The 17,949-nt window shown below is 44.4% G+C and overlaps 1 long non-coding RNA gene across 1 annotated transcript; it reads left to right on the top strand.

Moving 5' to 3' along the window:
- The first annotated feature begins 808 nt into the window (after positions 1–808).
- LOC132464808 (uncharacterized) lies at positions 809–17,544 on the top strand. The gene is made up of 2 exons (XR_009527353.1): positions 809–1,457; positions 17,439–17,544. It is a non-coding gene; the product is annotated as an uncharacterized LOC132464808 (long non-coding RNA).
- Positions 17,545–17,949: the final 405 nt, after the last annotated feature.

Raw genomic sequence — 17,949 nt, 5'->3', positions numbered from 1 at the left:
ATCCTCACCCGCCCGACCATCCGCCTGTCGCCGAGATCCTGCCTGCCTACCTGTTACCGACCCATCGCCTGTCCGACCTCCCACCTGTCGTCGAACATCTGCCTGCCTGCCCGTTGCCGACCCATCGCCTGTCCGACCTCCCACCTGTCGTTGAACCTCTGCCTGCCTGCCCGTTGCCGAACCATCGCCTGTCTGGTCTCCTGACGACCTTCGGTCCCCAACCGGATGGTCGACTCGTCCGCCCCCGGCTCCCCGCCTATGTCTGCCTTCCCGTTACCGGCCCCATGCCTACTTAATTGAAGTAAACTTGTACTTTCGCAACCCCTGTCTTGAGTCGTGCTTCTGGGTTCACGTCCTCTCCATCTCCTTATCGGAGCGTGGCCGATGAAAATCTTGGTCCGGACGTTGATGGGTCATCTGAAAGGACTGAGATGTGCTCAGCATCTCCAACATTATAGCGAAAACAACCATTTGCAAAAAATGGAGGGCTACGCAAATAGTCTGGAGTGAACTGAGACCAGGTACTTTAATGGTAGTGTTGGCTATGTAAGGCTGGATAAGGCTATTTAAATATATGAAAGAATTGCGCGAGAATCTATAACTCTCCAGCAAAAAGTCATCCGGACATGCCAAGATGTTGAGCCGTGGTCTTATTAATCGCTCCCCGTGGATTGCACGAATAATTTGCGCTCCGATATCAACAGGCCTCTCATCAAAAGGGCTTGCCATTGTGAACACATGAAATCTGCGGTGAACACGGGTTTAAATACCCAAAGCCGGGTTATGTTCCAAACTTAACCTGCCTTAAAGGTTGGGTACGGAATTTGCTTTTTTGGCCATTTTTGCAAAATTACTTGAAATCCTTATCATAACCCGCTTACAGCCACTGAGTTAGAAGTACTGACATGAAAATTAAACAAGTCAATCATCTGTGGAACGGGCAGGGCTCGAAAAACTCCAGCCAATCATTTGGATTGCCACCTCGTTGCATTGGACAGTAAGTACGTCAATCAAACGGTCGTACTGCACTCCCCCTCCCCCGTGCGACCCCTTCGTGCAGTACTCGTGACCCAGAGCTCGTGACCCAGAGCAAGCTCCTGTTTGTTGTTATCCTGCGGTAGCTACTGGAACTAGTTAATCCACATTTGGACCTAGCAGTAGAAGACAATTTCCATGGCAGACAAGACGCCACCATCCCCACCACCACCACCACCACCACCACCAGCAAAGAGAAGGAAAACTCTTTTTCAGAGAGTAATTGATAATAAAAACGCTGAAAGAGAAAAACTGAAATCAAGAATAATCCTAGGTGCTGCTTTCGAACGTTGGCGGCAACTGAAGGACGAGAAGGGTCTAAAAACCGATGCTTGTGTGGCGGTTGACATAGTTTCAAAGTTTATACCGTTTATACTCGGTAATACCGGTGTTGAGACGAGTGTATTACTCGTTGTGAAAATGTCCACACCGCAGCAACCCTAGTGAAAACCAGGACTTCCAATACAATTATATGAAACAAACATACATTTTCTAAAAATAGTAATGATTTATGTGACCGTTTAATGTTTATAACATCTGGTGCAACCATAGCCGCGAGAACGTATTCTCAGCAGGGGGTGCTGGAAAAAAAAAACTCAGCCTGCACTAGACTCGCAACTCGTTACATTGATAAAAAAAGATATATAGCAGCGCAGCTCAATTACACCAGTGCATGCGCGCACAGTTGAAAATCGATCGTTGTGTTCACTTTCTTCACACCATGGTTCACATCCAGCTGCTCACAGAACAAGTTTAGCGCACCACCGCTACCCTCACACTTTTTCATATAACCTTTTTTCAGCACTAGGTCATATGAGCATTAAATAAATGCTGCGTCTCAAAATGCCTTGGACAGCAGCGAGGATGACTCGCTTTGCCACGGGCCGAAACAGTTCGGAGCGACCACAGCCAGAGCGAACACAGCGGGGCAGAGGAGTGTCAGGAATAGTCTTTGGTGTACACATCAGTACGGCCTATTTGCACTACTGTTTAGTGGCAATGCAGTGTTTTATTCTATGCCTTTTTATTTTCGTATATTATTTCAATGAATACAATTTATTTATTCATAAAAACAAGATCTGGTCTTCAAATCTTTTTTCCAAATATAGGTCGTCTTACAATGGGGTTTGTGTTTATATTCGGACCAATACGGTACAGCGGGCACTCACATGACGTTAAGCATTTCCTGGTGCATAATGTGACGCTTCAGAACCTAAAATCCCGTTTCTCCCCGTTGACACGACAACACATAACCGGCGTTTTCAGAAATCTCCACTTTGGCCGGAGTTTTTAGAAATGATCGTTTTCTGTGATAAGACAGGGCCTCGGACAGGGGGTGTTGCAGCACCCCCAGCACCCCTACTTCCCGCGGTACTGGGTGCAACTTACAGCTGAATGTAGTGCCATGTTGTTAAACGAAAACCTACGCTAGCCTGGCTCGCTCTCGCGCATCTCTGTTCGCGCTCGTGCATGATTGCGCGTCCAGGTACTTGGAATGGGTGGAGTCAGAGTCAGCGTTGAAGGAGAGGGGGTAGGACCATTTGAGTTGTGTATTTTCAAAATCTGCTGGCGTTTCGCAAATCGCATACCCAACCTTTAACAAAATCTGCTCCGACCAGGTTTGATTCAGAGCATATGTTTCTATAGTAACTAACATACCGTGTTCATTTTGGAACGGAAAACCTAGGGTTACCGCAAACCCTGGGTTAACTTACCCGGTTATCTGATAAGACCGGCTTTGTGGAATACCCCTCAGAATACGATTTATTGTTGACGGAGTAACAGCTACGCTATATGGGTAGCAACAGAACAAGGCACTAAAACTTAACTATAACACACACACACACACACGTAAAAGTAAATAAATAAGCTTTCATTGCCAGAGTGCCTGGCTGGTGAGTCAAACTCCTTTGGGCGGCAGGGCTCTTCACCAACAGAGTTAGTTGGTGGTGCCGCAGGTGGCGGGACTAACCCAACATAGGATTGACCGGAGGGGGGTTAGCATTGCTGCTGTCCCCTCTACCTGCTGCTCTCCCCCTCAGGGGTGCTGGAGGGACAGGGGGCCGCTGGCAGGGAGTCGGCTGTCTGGCTGGTGTTCTGAATTTTGGCTATTTTGGGGCCAGTATTTAAAAATCTGAAATTCGCTTCTGGGACATGTTGCAACTTGCAGCTCTATCGATCTTTCGCACGTAGCATGTTCTGCGTTGTGCATCATACGACAGCATACACAGACAATGTTCTAAAATGAAATAATAATTATAAATATAAAATTCGGGATGTGCACGATTGCATAATGAAAAACCATCTTGTACGATAAAATCTTATGATAAACAAAAGGATTGATTTGTTCAGAAAAGTTTTTCACTTGCAGTTGCAGCCCCCACCGGGGGAGGGAGGGGGTGCACCCTCAGCACCCCCCCTTCCCGCGTCCCTGCTCCCCGACCCCCCTTATCACTTCCTGACCCGGGCACTCCACCACCACCTATCATCCCCATTATGCTAGACTCTGGCACTATTATGTGAGGCTGAACCCTGAAGTCAAGAGACTTAATTTATCTTATGACTGACACTAATGACTGACACGGTCCCACTACCCAAACACATATCAAGATCCCATAGTTCCCGTAGTGTTACCTTTATTCCATGTAGACACGAGGTTTGCATGTTTAAAGCCAGTTTATTGTAGAGTTTGCAGAGAATGAGACATGAAGACAGTGATCCATGTTGCCATGTAGAACATCTCCCTGAGCGTGTGTGGTGACGGTTGGTCTAACTTGTGCACATTGATTCCTCATTGCTCAACAGGTGTGCAGCTTCACCCAGCCCCGGAGTCCAATCAGTCTGTCTGTGGCCAGATGGGCTGCTTCAACCAATCCATCGACGACACCATCTCCACACACCCCCAACACCAAATTGGGGCTGGGGAGAATCCCCAACCGATGTTTACTTTCCCACCAATAACAACCACTAACCGACACTGATAAATATATAAAATGAAATACAAAAGCTGGACTCTGACCTGGGTTAACCTACCCAACGAGAACAATGGATCATTTCCTTTACCATGCCTAGAATAAATTAAAAAAAGCCCCACTGTCCCCAACCAGCCCAGTGTGACCTCTGACCCACCTCCCCCTCCATCCTGGAGACCAGAGGCCTGGGCTGTTGCCTTGACTGGCCATGTCTTGCAGGGATGTCTGGATGGGCTGACTACAGCGGGGCAAATTATGTCATTTATTTGTACAGTAAAATTACTGGTCTTCGGGTCATCGATATTAGGATGACACAAGCAATCAAACAGTAGCTACATTACATTTCCATGCAAAAGAAGGACAAACAGAACATTCACAACTGGATGAAGTGTTGAAAATTTTAAACCGCCCACACTGGTTTATGAAGATCTACTGGAAATGATGTTTTACACATTCTAAAATGGCGTAGCTCTGTGTTTGAACTGCTTTCAACATCCCAATCAATAAATAAATATAATCCCCATATCAATTCCCTTAATTAAACTTTATCAACCAGAGTTTAACGAACAACCCTCCTGATATTATTCCTGAATCAGCTTGGCCAGACAGAGATAAAAGCTGACATATCTTTTATCTGGTCTTTTGATGCCATCTTTAACTTACAATCTACACATTTTTTAACAAAGGATTGATGCATAACACACCTATATCTGCTTGTAAAGAAGTTAATTGATTATATAATAAAGTCAATGAATCCTATATGCTGTGCTACTATAAAATGATCCCTGTCACAATGCCCATAATGATAAAATGCAGTAGGCCTACAAGCCAGCTACCACAGACACTCTGAGCTATAGCATTCTGAAAATTCACTACTAAGGACTTTGTCTGAATCAGCATCTATGCTCCCAAGTGAGACAAGTTAGGTGCAGGGAATTGGATTCTCTCTTGTGGAAGTCTTGAAGTGCAACTTCTTCACTCCCTCCGTCTGACCTGCGGAAATATAAATATATACAAGAAGGTTGATGAAAGTGGCGTAAAATACCTACAGCTGATTACGATCATTCACACTCCTAGGCAGGGGCGGTTCCTTAGAGGAGGCAAAGCCTCCTCCTGATTAAAAAAAATATCAAAACAAGATTTACGTGATGATGAAATTATTATTAAAAAATATTTTTCTTTCAAAATTGTCTATGTGCAATGTGTGTTTATTACTGAATAATTACATGAAAATGTTGAAAAACATTGCAAAGTGCCTTTGCAAGGCAGGAGGCTGGCTGACGTTACTCTGGGTATGTTGTGCCCGGGGATAGAAGAGGCCGAAACTCAATTTTGCCGCTTTTAAAAATAACCAATCACAATTCAGTTTCAATGTTGCGAGGTAAATCATCCATACCATATTAAACATAAGAAGGGAGGCCAGCCGCATCTACTCCTTGCAACCGATCACAAATCAGCTATTACTTTTAACGTTCTAAGCAAATGAGCCTTCAGTTGCCGCCTTGTGCGTCAGCTAGGGATGGGCAAAACGATTATTTTACGGGAATCAGTTCCGTTCGGTATCACAATTTGTTCTTTTGATTTGTTCGTTAGGTCAGATTGTCTGTTACGTCATTTGGCAGGGAATCGGAAACAATGGAATAAATGTTAATCAACATGCATGTAGCGGCTAGCCTACTACTTTTGTTGGGCAAAATAACCTGCTGAGTACATCACATGTACATTATAAATATAGCTAACTCCTACCCTAGCCTGATGAGCACATCACATGGCAGTCACATTACAATATAGTCAACTTTTAACACATAACACACACATAATATATAGTCAGGTCAAGGCCGGAGCCGAAGGCCCCATTTCTCAGCCAGGCAGATGTTGTACACTCAGACAATGCACCAGTCATCCTCAAGAACGGGAGAGTCACAAACAGGAGACTCTGTGAAGCTCTCCCCCGTTAGGAAGAACACAAGAAGATACACTAGGGCCTGGAAGGCAAGGTCAAGCAAAAACACACAGAACCATACACATCTCAAACGCACACACCTCATCGAGAGGAGGATACAGCATAAGAGTGTATCACACAGGAACTCATCCCCTTCTTCTGCAGCAGACCTTCCACGGAGGCGAAGCTCTGGACGAACCATCAGCGCTGATTAGGGACTTAGACATATTCGATTTCTCACGCTTTATGACTCTGTATAACCGTTGCCACTTTACTTAATAAATCCAAGGTCCTCGTGCCGACAGACTTTATTACCTCTCCGTCTCATTTCATCTGGTCCAGTAACTCGGCAGACCGTTTTTCCCTACACTTTCTAATGTTCTGACGAAATTAACCAGGTTAAGTGTAAATATTAAGCATATATATAAAGCACATACGTGCCTTTTTATCATAAATATCCTTAATACATAACTGGGTGCAGATTAAATGGCGTCTTGCAAGTTCCGCTTATAAGCAGTGAAGCACGTAAGCAAGCAGCACCATTGTGTGAATTCCCTACTAGACCAAACGAGAACGTAATTGTAGGTAAAAACTGTTCTTCATTAAAGCATGCAATTGTGATGTAGAACAAAATAAAAAGAAAACATAAAGTGCTTGTATGATATTGAGGCCTACAGCGATCGTTAGTTAACTTGTGTGGTGGTGCCTTATCATTTGTTTACCCATGGGCCATGGCAACGCGATTGCTACCTGCTGTAGTACTCTCATTGGCTGAATCGTTGAGAACGTTTTAGACTCTATCAATATAAGGTTGCGGGGAGACGAAGCTCTGATCATTTGTATATTTTATTTAAGTGACCAATATATATAAAAAAAAAGAATCAGTTCTCATCGTTCTAATCGCGGCAAGTGACTAGAAGACTCATTTGTATTACATGCAGGGACGGCTGGTATAAATGGGCTAACAGGGCTAAGCCCTCCCTACCTTTTACAGTAAAAATGAAAAAATATTATTAAAAACCTTAGAACATAGTTTTAAATTTTGGTAGAACCTAAAGCAGCAACAGCAACAAAAAGTGACAGAAAAACCCAGGATATATGACATATCTTCGTTTTTTTCCTGTGAATGGGCTAAATGTATTCAGCCCAAGCGGAGTAGCGTAAGCTTCCATTCAATTTTGATTGACAGGTATCGTGACACGCCCCCTTCATATGCTTCCCATTTGGGCTAAAGTCATTCAGCCCAAGCACAGTAGCGTAAGCGGCCATTTTATTGTGATTGACAGGTGTCGTGACACGCCCCCATTTGGGCTAATTTCCTTTAGCCCAAGCGCAGTAGCGTAAGCTTCCATTGACGTTTGATTGACAGCTGCCCTGACACGCCCCCTTCATATGCTTTCCATTTGGGCTAAATTAGTTTAGCCCAAAGGCTGACCTAGCACAGTATCTACAGTACAGTGACCTTCGACCAATCACAGCACAGTAGCGCAAGTACAGTATGGCGGGCGTTAGCATGAAAATGAACGAAGTGGATTATTTACTTTCTAATCGGTTTTCTTTAATGTCTTTGGAGGAAAAATTGGAAGTGAAGAGATTGGGGACACATCAACCAAACGATGTACAGATTTACTGTCAGGAGTGCGGTCAGAATATAGCCGGTAATAGTGCATTTGTAAGCGGGTCAACAACGTTTCGTATCGAAACATTAAAAAAGCTGTCTAAATAACTCAACATGACGTGACAAGTGTGTAGAGAAAGTGGCCCCTCTCCCAGCTGCATTTCAGCGACAGGCAGTAACAATAAGGTTCTCTAAGGAATCGGAAATGATCTAATTTAATGTTGCATACAACCAGTGTTGTTTTTGGCAGGCATTTTAGATTTAGTTTTAGTCTTAGTCTTTTTGACGAAATGCTTCTTAGTTTTAGTCCCATTTTAGTCATTTCTATCTTTGAAAGTTTTAGTCTAGTTTTAGTCTGACGAAAACTCAAAAGGTTTTAGTCTAGTTTTAGTCCGACGAAAACTACGCACACGGCACTGCCGTGTGTGTGCAGGCGCAGCTGCGCGCGAGCGAGGCTTTTAGTGTGTGATGGGGGCGTGACTGTTAGGACAAGCAGCTGGCTCCATTTCTGATGTCTGAGCTCTTGATTGACATTGCACGCATATTATAGTTGGCGGGAAAAAAGCATGTTTTGAAACTTTGTTCGTCCACTCACTAACAATTTAGTCTTGTCTAGTTCTCGTCTGACGAAAATGTCTACATTTTTCGTCACATTTTAGTCTTTATATGGCTTTGGTGACGTTCGTCTTAGTCTCATTTTCGTCATGGAAAAAAGGGGTCTGACGACGTCATTTTCGTTTTCGTCTTGCCTGACGAAAACAACACTGCATACAACATTGCCGAAGAGGAGTTGCCATTCATCAAATTTAAATCCGACGCAAATCTAAAATGGGTCTGTCTGAATATCCGTAGGTGTGTTTTGGGCGTAAAATGCAATAAACCAATGAGAGTGCAATCTCCCATCCCCTTTAAGAGCCAGGTGCGCATTTTAACCTGACAAGTTGATATTTTGACAGTGCTAATATGGCCTAATTCACACATGATATAGCCTTCTCTTCCTCAACTTCAGAAACACTGAGTCGTCATATAAATATCGGCAAAGAGAACTTGACACATATATACACTGTAGTATGCGGTCCTGTGACCGTAACTGTGGTTCTATTTAATGATATACGGCAATATCTTGGGAAAAATAACCTGCTGAGTACATCACATGTACATTATAAATATAGCTAACTCCTACCCTAGCCTGATGAGCACATCACATGGCAGGCATATTACAATATAGTCAACTCTTGCTCTAACCCAACGAACACATAACACAAACATGATAATATATAGTCAGGTCAAGGCCGGAGCCGAAGGCCCCATTTCTCAGCCAGGCAGATGGTGGACACTCAGACAATGCACCAGTCATCCTCAAGAACGGGAGAGCCACATTAATTTATCACACAAGAGATACTTTGAGGAGCTTTGGGCTAAATTAGTTTAGCCCAAAGGCTGACCTAGCACAGTATCTACAGTACAGTGACCTTCGACCAATCACAGCACAGTAGCGCAAGTACAGTATGGCGGGCGTTAGCATGAAAATGAACGAAGTGGATTATTTACTTTCTAATCGGTTTTCTTTAATGTCTTTGGAGGAAAAATTGGAAGTGAAGAGATTGGGGACACATCAACCAAACGATGTACAGATTTACTGTCAGGAGTGCGGTCAGAATATAGCCGGTAATAGTGCATTTGTAAGCGGGTCAACAACGTTTCGTATCGAAACATTAAAAAAGCTGTCTAAATAACTCAACATGACGTGACAAGTGTGTAGAGAAAGTGGCCCCTCTCCCAGCTGCATTTCAGCGACAGGCAGTAACAATAAGGTTCTCTAAGGAATCGGAAATGATCTAATTTAATGTTGCATACAACCAGTGTTGTTTTTGGCAGGCATTTTAGATTTAGTTTTAGTCTTAGTCTTTTTGACGAAATGCTTCTTAGTTTTAGTCCCATTTTAGTCATTTCTATCTTTGAAAGTTTTAGTCTAGTTTTAGTCTGACGAAAACTCAAAAGGTTTTAGTCTAGTTTTAGTCCGACGAAAACTACGCACACGGCACTGCCGTGTGTGTGCAGGCGCAGCTGCGCGCGAGCGAGGCTTTTAGTGTGTGATGGGGGCGTGACTGTTAGGACAAGCAGCTGGCTCCATTTCTGATGTCTGAGCTCTTGATTGACATTGCACGCATATTATAGTTGGCGGGAAAAAAGCATGTTTTGAAACTTTGTTCGTCCACTCACTAACAATTTAGTCTTGTCTAGTTCTCGTCTGACGAAAATGTCTACATTTTTCGTCACATTTTAGTCTTTATATGGCTTTGGTGACGTTCGTCTTAGTCTCATTTTCGTCATGGAAAAAAGGGGTCTGACGACGTCATTTTCGTTTTCGTCTTGCCTGACGAAAACAACACTGCATACAACATTGCCGAAGAGGAGTTGCCATTCATCAAATTTAAATCCGAAATTATTCTCATGAAGAAAAATTGATTAAACGTCAACCCGACGTATAGCAATGAGATGGCATGTGCACAATTCATTGCAGTAATAGGCGACACCTTAAAGCAAAGGCAGCTGCGGATGTCGGAAACGCCACATAGGCCTACATGTCCTTCATGATTGACGACGACAGACGTCTCTACCAAAAGTGTGTGATCGTCTACAGTCGCATTTTGCGCAAAGGGAGTCCGGTCAACATTTTAATTGTTTAATACTTGAAGCACAAAATAGTTTTATTTTGCTTAATGGTTTAGTTCAAAATGTTCAATTTCAGCTCAGTGAAGCACTTTAAACACCTTATTTTTCTTTTTATTTATAATTGTGCTTCAAATAAAGACATGCCTTTCTCTACACCTTATTCTTGTTTAAAAATCATTCACATTATATGAAAGTTATTAACAGAGATATAAAGGTGACCTCATGGCATCTGGAGCCCTGTGAAGTATTGATAAATGTAATGCATTCTTTAGCCCACCCACCCAAAATCACCACCAGCCGTCACTGATTACATTTAAGCAGCACACACCATGAATGCACTTTACTTTATAAAGTTGAACTTTGTCTGCCTTTTTGATTAAAAGTTTAGAAGCATTGCACTCTGCATACACACTGTTAAGTGTCTCATTTTTAGTTATGATCCTCTAATGCGCCTCCACACGAAGAGTCACGCGAGTATGTTTTTTTAAAAGTTGTGCAGGCCTAAGCTTTAGAAAAGACATGCATCTGCGGGCGCACTGCACGCGTTCATGAATACACGTTCATATTTGCCTCCCTGGTGAGCTCGGCCAGAAGCCGCTACTGCTCCTAGGCTGAGCATAGTATTTTACCTGTATTTACCCAAATAGGAAGATCGAACCTCATACTCTTTCAAGCTGTTCGTAAATGTTAAAAAGTTCACTGATAAAGGAGCTCTTCATGAAGATTATGGGCCCTATTTTAATGGTCTGAAACGCAAGTGAGAAGCGCAAAACGCAAGTATCTTTGTGGGCGGATCACTGGCACTGTTATACCGGCGGATAGATGACTCTTGCGCCCGACGCAAATCTAAAATGGGTCTGTCTGAATATCCGTAGGTGTGTTTTGGGCGTAAAATGCAATAAACCAATGAGAGTGCAATCTCCCATCCCCTTTAAGAGCCAGGTGCGCATTTTAACCTGACAAGTTGATATTTTGACAGTGCTAATATGGCCTAATTCACACATGATATAGCCTTCTCTTCCTCAACTTCAGAAACACTGAGTCGTCATATAAATATCGGCAAAGAGAACTTGACACATATATACACTGTAGTATGCGGTCCTGTGACCGTAACTGTGGTTCTATTTAATGATATACGGCAATATCTTGGGAAAAATAACCTGCTGAGTACATCACATGTACATTATAAATATAGCTAACTCCTACCCTAGCCTGATGAGCACATCACATGGCAGGCATATTACAATATAGTCAACTCTTGCTCTAACCCAACGAACACATAACACAAACATGATAATATATAGTCAGGTCAAGGCCGGAGCCGAAGGCCCCATTTCTCAGCCAGGCAGATGGTGGACACTCAGACAATGCACCAGTCATCCTCAAGAACGGGAGAGCCACATTAATTTATCACACAAGAGATACTTTGAGGAGCTCTCCCCTGTTAGGAGGACACAAGAGATACACATGGATATACTAGGGCCTGAGAGCCAAGGTCAAGCAAAAACACACAGAACCACACACACCTCAAACGCACACACCTCATCGAGAGGAGGATACAGCATAAGACTGTATCACACTGGAACTCTTGATCTTCTTCTGAAGCAGACCTTCCACGGAGGCGAAGCTCTGGACGAACCATCAGCGCTGATTAGGGACTTAGACATATTCGATCTCTCACGCTTTATGACTCTGTATAACCGTTGCCACTTTACTTAATAAATCCAAGGTCCTCGTGCCGACAGACTTTATTACCTCTCCGTCTCATTTCATCTGGTCCAGTAACTAGACAGACCGTTTTTCCCCTCAATTACATTAAAGAGGACCTATTATACTACTTTTCTGGTCTTAATTTCTTATTAATGACTCCTATAGCGCAACCTGACATGAATCACAGCACAAAAAACGATGTAGATTTTCGGGAAACTCTTCCTCATCTGGGCGCTTTCAGCATTCTCTGTCAACGCTCGGTTTCGTCCTTCTCCGCCCCCTCGCCCCCCTCCTGCCAACCGAACTCTGTTGTGATTGGTTACCTTCCTTGAAGCGCGCGCGGGCAGATTTGACCAGGCATATGGGGGCGTGGCAGGAGTGCCTCTACGTAGATGATTTCCCGGAAATGTGCATCGCAAACGTTGTCCCGAGTGTTTAGCGCTCTGCACAGCCACCCCAGACTGTCGGCAGGGAATACGTCGAAATGCATGTACATCATTATTGGACACTTTAGTATGGTTAAACATGACTATCAATCATTATAACAACGTTTATAGGTCATAAAAGTCGAAAAAGCATAATAGGTCCCCTTTAACAAACATAGTTTGCTACCAGTATTGTATAGATTATCGTTATCGACTTGTGTTCATAATATGCATGTGTCCCCCTGTACATTGTACATTGTTATCATTTACCCTAAAACAAGATTTTGTTTTGGAAGGCTGGGATATACTTTGCTCGAGTTCATTATTGGTATTATTATTATTATTATTATGCGCTGGGTGCAAATAGGGCCCATTATTTCAGACTCCCTTATGCTGGTAGTACATGCAATCTGGTGCATGCCTTTGCAGGAGGTGAAGCATATTTGGCTTCATAAGGACCTGGTATTGGCTCTTAGGCTGAACAGACACCGACCTGTGAAACAGATGAAGTTAAGATGTTCTTCACAGGAGCGTTGCCTCCATGTGGAAGGTTCCGTGCTGGACACGCCCCCACAGGGGGAGGGATGGTGTGAGTCTTCGTCCCATTGGCTGAAGTCCATCGGGTCACCGGACATCCAAAACCAGGAGCTTCCTGAAAGGGACCTACCATCATTGAAAGAGATTAAAGGGTTAGCTGGTTTAAAGGAAGAATAATGGGGCCAAATATAACGCTTTTGTTATTTTCTCTGGTAGTTCATAAGACAAAGTGATGGACGGACAGAGGATCATGATGACTTGATTGTATTTACATTTACATTTAGGGCATTTAGCAGACGCTTTTATCCAAAGTGACATGGGTTAACACACACATTGACACACAGACGGCAGAGTCAACCATGCAAGGCGAAAGGCAGCTCGTCAGGGTTAGGGTTAGTGTCTGGCTCAGGGACACATCAACACTCAGCTAGGAGGCGCTGGGGATCGATTGCCTGATAACCACTAAGGCCTGGCCAGTACCTCCGCAGGCCCACCCAGAGGTGGCTGGTTAGTGGGAAGGGGGCGCCAGCCACCAGCTCATCAATCATCTCCTGGTCTTCTTGGCCCCTGAGGCTCAGCAGGTCCCAGTGAAAGTCTCTGCAGTAGAGCAGGGCGTCTGACCAGCACAGCCGCGTCCCCACCAGAGTGATGTTCCTCCCAGTCTCCTGAATGCTCATGGAGGGTGCAGCAGGCTCTGAGGAAACAACTGACAGAGTGGAGTTAAGGGAGTTTTACTCTCAGAACTGTAAATCTTCCTCCAAGTATCTGAGCAACACACCTAATCCCTTTATTTACCCATTTTATTCCTATTAAGACACTTTTCAATTTCAGAAAGCATCATTATTGGCACTTAATAAATCGCTAAGCAGTGTGAAATGTTTTCAAACACATACATTTTAAGAGCTAAAAGACATCTTCAGACGCAATTTGATAACTCACTCTGAACTATCACAATACAGAACAGTCATCTAGTTCAGTGGGGCCTAAACTTTGAATATAGGTGGACCAATACATGTTCACCAAGATTTATCACTGACCACCTTATATGCAAACAGTAGTAAAAATGTAAATACAAATGCAGTGGCTGAAGAAAGAGTGCCAGGAAACCCTTTATCCACAAATAATATTTCAAGAAGGTCATGGCCAGTGTGAACAAGTGGAAAGAATAAGCCAGCAATGCTGCTCATGCTCCCTTTATGTATATTCAGCAAACACAAATCAACACAAAACATAATTTGTTACAATGCAAAAAGGCGAAATTTTTCTTAATATAATAAGAAACCTTAAAGGTCTTTTTATGTTTCCACGTTCACGCAAAGCAAGGGAGTAACGGAACCGTTACATCCTTGCGGACCCTCCTTGCGTCCACCACAAGGGCCTGACGTGCGCCTCCCAAAAATAAATACATAATTTCCGGCAATCCGCTTTTCCGGTTCTCTTTTTGCACGATCAAATTTTAAAGAAGACAGAATGGATCGAATGAACCAAATAGAAGAGCGTCCGGTGGAGGAAGTAAGGTGATAAACACACTTATATGATGTGTCTTCCACCAATTACAAGGGCCGCCAGATGGCCAGCATCTCTCGGAAGGAGATAGCCGAGAATGTCGGGTTAACGGTGGCGGAAAGCTTAAAGGAGCATTTCACCGGTGGAGGCATGAATATGTATTGAAATTGGGTCCTATATGTAGTCGAATAATAAAATAAAATTCTAATTTGGTGCAGTCTTGACCGAGAAAAGGCAGAAAGTGACTTTTTGGCGCTTGTGGATTGAAGACAACAACTCCCACCATGCACAGCTTCGCTGGCGGCCACTCCCGCTGATCATCTCCGCCTATCGGACACCTCCTTGTTCCATCTACTAATGGAACAAATCAGCGTGGAGCTTGAACCGACGTCACTAGAGTAGTGACGCTTGCACAGAAGCATACGGCCGACATCTTTCTTTATTCTGGGTGGAAATAGTAACATAGTTACGCAATTAAATGCGTTTATGTAAACATTTTTAGCGAGAAATGTGCATTTTAATTTCATAATGTTCGCTCGTTGAATGTGAAGGATGTTTGGTTTGATAGTTATGACGAAGAGGGAACGCTCCATTCACTTGCATGGACAGCGTCTCTGGTTGCTAAGCAACCTCAACGTCTTGGCGGACTATCTGCTGATCAACACTACGAATGCTGGAAACACACCAGACACACCATGTGAAGTAATTTAACCCGATTATTGCGTTTGGGTTTCCTACCTCGGACTCCTAAATCCAGCGCAGCCACAGGTGCGTTGAACCATTTTTGTGACACACAATGATCAAGCTTCAAGTTAGGCACGTTACACGCGTTTGGTGTGGCCGTAGCCCGTGTCCACCAAAAGCGTTTTTTTAATGGGGTTTCACCCAAAAAATCGGCTTCGTGTGGACGGGGCCAAGAAGGCGAACACACGTCACCAAGACGGGGAGACAGCGCCAGGCGACTTACGCCACTATCTGCCAATGGATCGTGGATGCCTGGGCTGATATAACAGTCTCAACTGTGGTCTAAGCTTTCACGAAGGCAGGAATAATCACTGAACTGCCAGGCAACAGCAGCGACACTGACTCGGATAATGACGAGAGGGATCCGGGCATGTTGGATGCCGTACTCGCCCAACTGTTCAATTCGGACACACAAGAATTCGAGGGATTCGTAGACGGGGAATGAACTGAAAAAGTGAGCTTATTGTTAAGAGATATTGATATTGATGAGATATTGTTAATATGCACATTAACGTTTGAACATCGTTACCATGGGAGTGACCGGAGTTGTCAGAACGCTTAATAAAGTTTGACTTTATCTGACTGTTTTGTTGACATTCCCTTTAGCACAGCTCGGTCTAGTCGATGCATAACGCAACCCCAGTCAAACGTTTCACTGCAGTATCTTCTATTCTATGCGCCTTATAATCCGGTGCGCCCTATACATGAAAACAGTTCTAAAATAGGCCATTCATTGAAGGTGCGCTTGATAATCCGGTGTGCCGTATAGTGCGGAAAATACGGTAGCCCTCGTTTGTATTTCTTTTGAAATGGTGAACTTTTGCATGGAGCCATCTTCTATGTCAGATCCAGTACCCTCCGCCAATGTACTTCAGTTTTATCAACAGCCTCTGTTATCTTAGCTTCAGACGCTGTGGATGTTAGTTTCTGCTGGTGAAGTCCCACCCACTGGCACTGCTCTAGGTCTGTAGCGTCAGTGGGTCCCACCCCCTAGAGGGGGGTGGGACTAGTGGTTGTAGTCGTACGAGAATCATCCCCTCTTACACTTCCTGTTTTCTTGTACGCAAAAATCGTCATATTGCGTCATAAAAAACAGGAAGTGTTGGAGATCGATACGGATCTCTCCAGTCTCTCCAGAAAATAAGGAAATGATGCTAGACCATTCAAAAATATGCGGGGGGTTCTAAAAATACAAAGCTTATGTGAAATGGGTGAAGTTGCCCTTTAAAGAGATGGAAGAACCTGCAGGCCCGGTGCGGAAAGAAGGTCTCTGCATTGTGCATCTTCCTGTCCTGGATGGCTCCACATATCAAGCAACCTCGTGGGGAACCTCGTCTAATTTTGACGCCAAGGTAAATATTGGTTCTATGTCGCATAGGTTTCGCCTTTTAAGGCTATCGCTATTGGGTTTTCCCTAGGCGTGAGCCGTAGCACCGAAAAATGTGTAATCCCCGCCCACCAACAGCGTGGGCCTCAATCACGTCCGCAGACCGCACATATAACCGTGCGCCGGCGAACGTTCTGCTTCCATTTTCTTCAGGACGATCTTGTAGCATACTGAAGTAAATAAATAGATATTATGGACTCGAAGACGATCCGCATCTGCAAGACATGTAAAACGGGTTACATCTTGCCGTATGAAGGCCAGGAGGTGTGCGAGGGCTGCCTTGGGCATGAACATGCCTTCTTGGCGCTCTCGCCGCACTGTCTGTGTCGGCATTGTGCGGCGCTGCCGTCGGACGACAGACGGCGCAGAACCGACACTGCCGCCGCCATTGCTGAATGGGCCGACGACTTTACTGTCCCGCTCGACGATCCCCTCTCTCTCCTTGTGAGCTCGGAGTCGGACGACTCCGACCGCAACGAGGAGGGGGCGTCTCCCCCGGCTTCCCCTGTCATGGTCTGTCGTGTTTTGGTGTGTTTCCCTCCTGTGTTGATTACTGTTCCCTCCCCTAATGTGCCTCAGCTGTTCCTCATTGTGTTTGTTACTTAAGCCCTTGTCTTTCCTTTGTTCCTTGTGCTATCATTGTGGTTGTTCGTCCTGCGTGTTCCCTGTTGTCACCTGAGTTCCCTGGTTCCTTGCCTTAGCCTTTAGGCATAAATAAAGTGCTGTTCTCGCTAAACCGTCTGCATCTGGGTCCTACCTGCCTGCCTGCACCCTCAACCGCTAACATCCCCTCTCCGAATGGAGAGGCCCTGGGCAGCAGCATTGCCCGTCTCTGCCGCCACCTCACTTCCAGTGGTTGGAGCTTTGGTGGCAGAGCTACCGGCAGTGGCGGAGCCACGTGGTGGCCAGGGGTGGCCGTGGCTACCATTGGTCAAACTTCGGCCACCCTGCTGGCCACCCCTACGACCGTGCCAAAAAAAAAAAAAAAAGAATCGGAACGCTATTTTTGCATAGTTGTCGTTCCCTTAAGGACGCATTTTACTGCAACACAAAACAGGAGCTTCCAATGCGTGTGCGGGATCCCACATGGATGGATGCAACTCTAGAGGCTATCTAACACGTGTGGAGGAGGTTTCGGCCCACAGAATGTGAGGTAAGTACGTTTTTTATGTGTAGGCTCATTCTTTTGAAAACGACTGATGAAAGATTTTGCTTAAATAAGCAATGTAATTAAGCTCACTAGCGCTAGCATGCTAAGCGAAAACTATTAGTTTCCAAATCGCCATGTTGTGTCTAGATAAGGCTCTGAGAATAATACCCATGTAGTGATTCATTATAACTTGCCTCACAATTGTATTATAGACTGAAGATTTCTGTTCGTTTGTTTATTTGTTACA

Source organism: Gadus macrocephalus, chromosome 9 (assembly GCF_031168955.1).
Source record: "Gadus macrocephalus chromosome 9, ASM3116895v1".
In the NCBI taxonomy this organism is placed as follows: Eukaryota; Metazoa; Chordata; class Actinopteri; order Gadiformes; family Gadidae; genus Gadus; species Gadus macrocephalus.
Note: the sequence above shows the minus strand (reverse complement) of the source record. Positions and strands in the feature narration are given on the sequence as shown.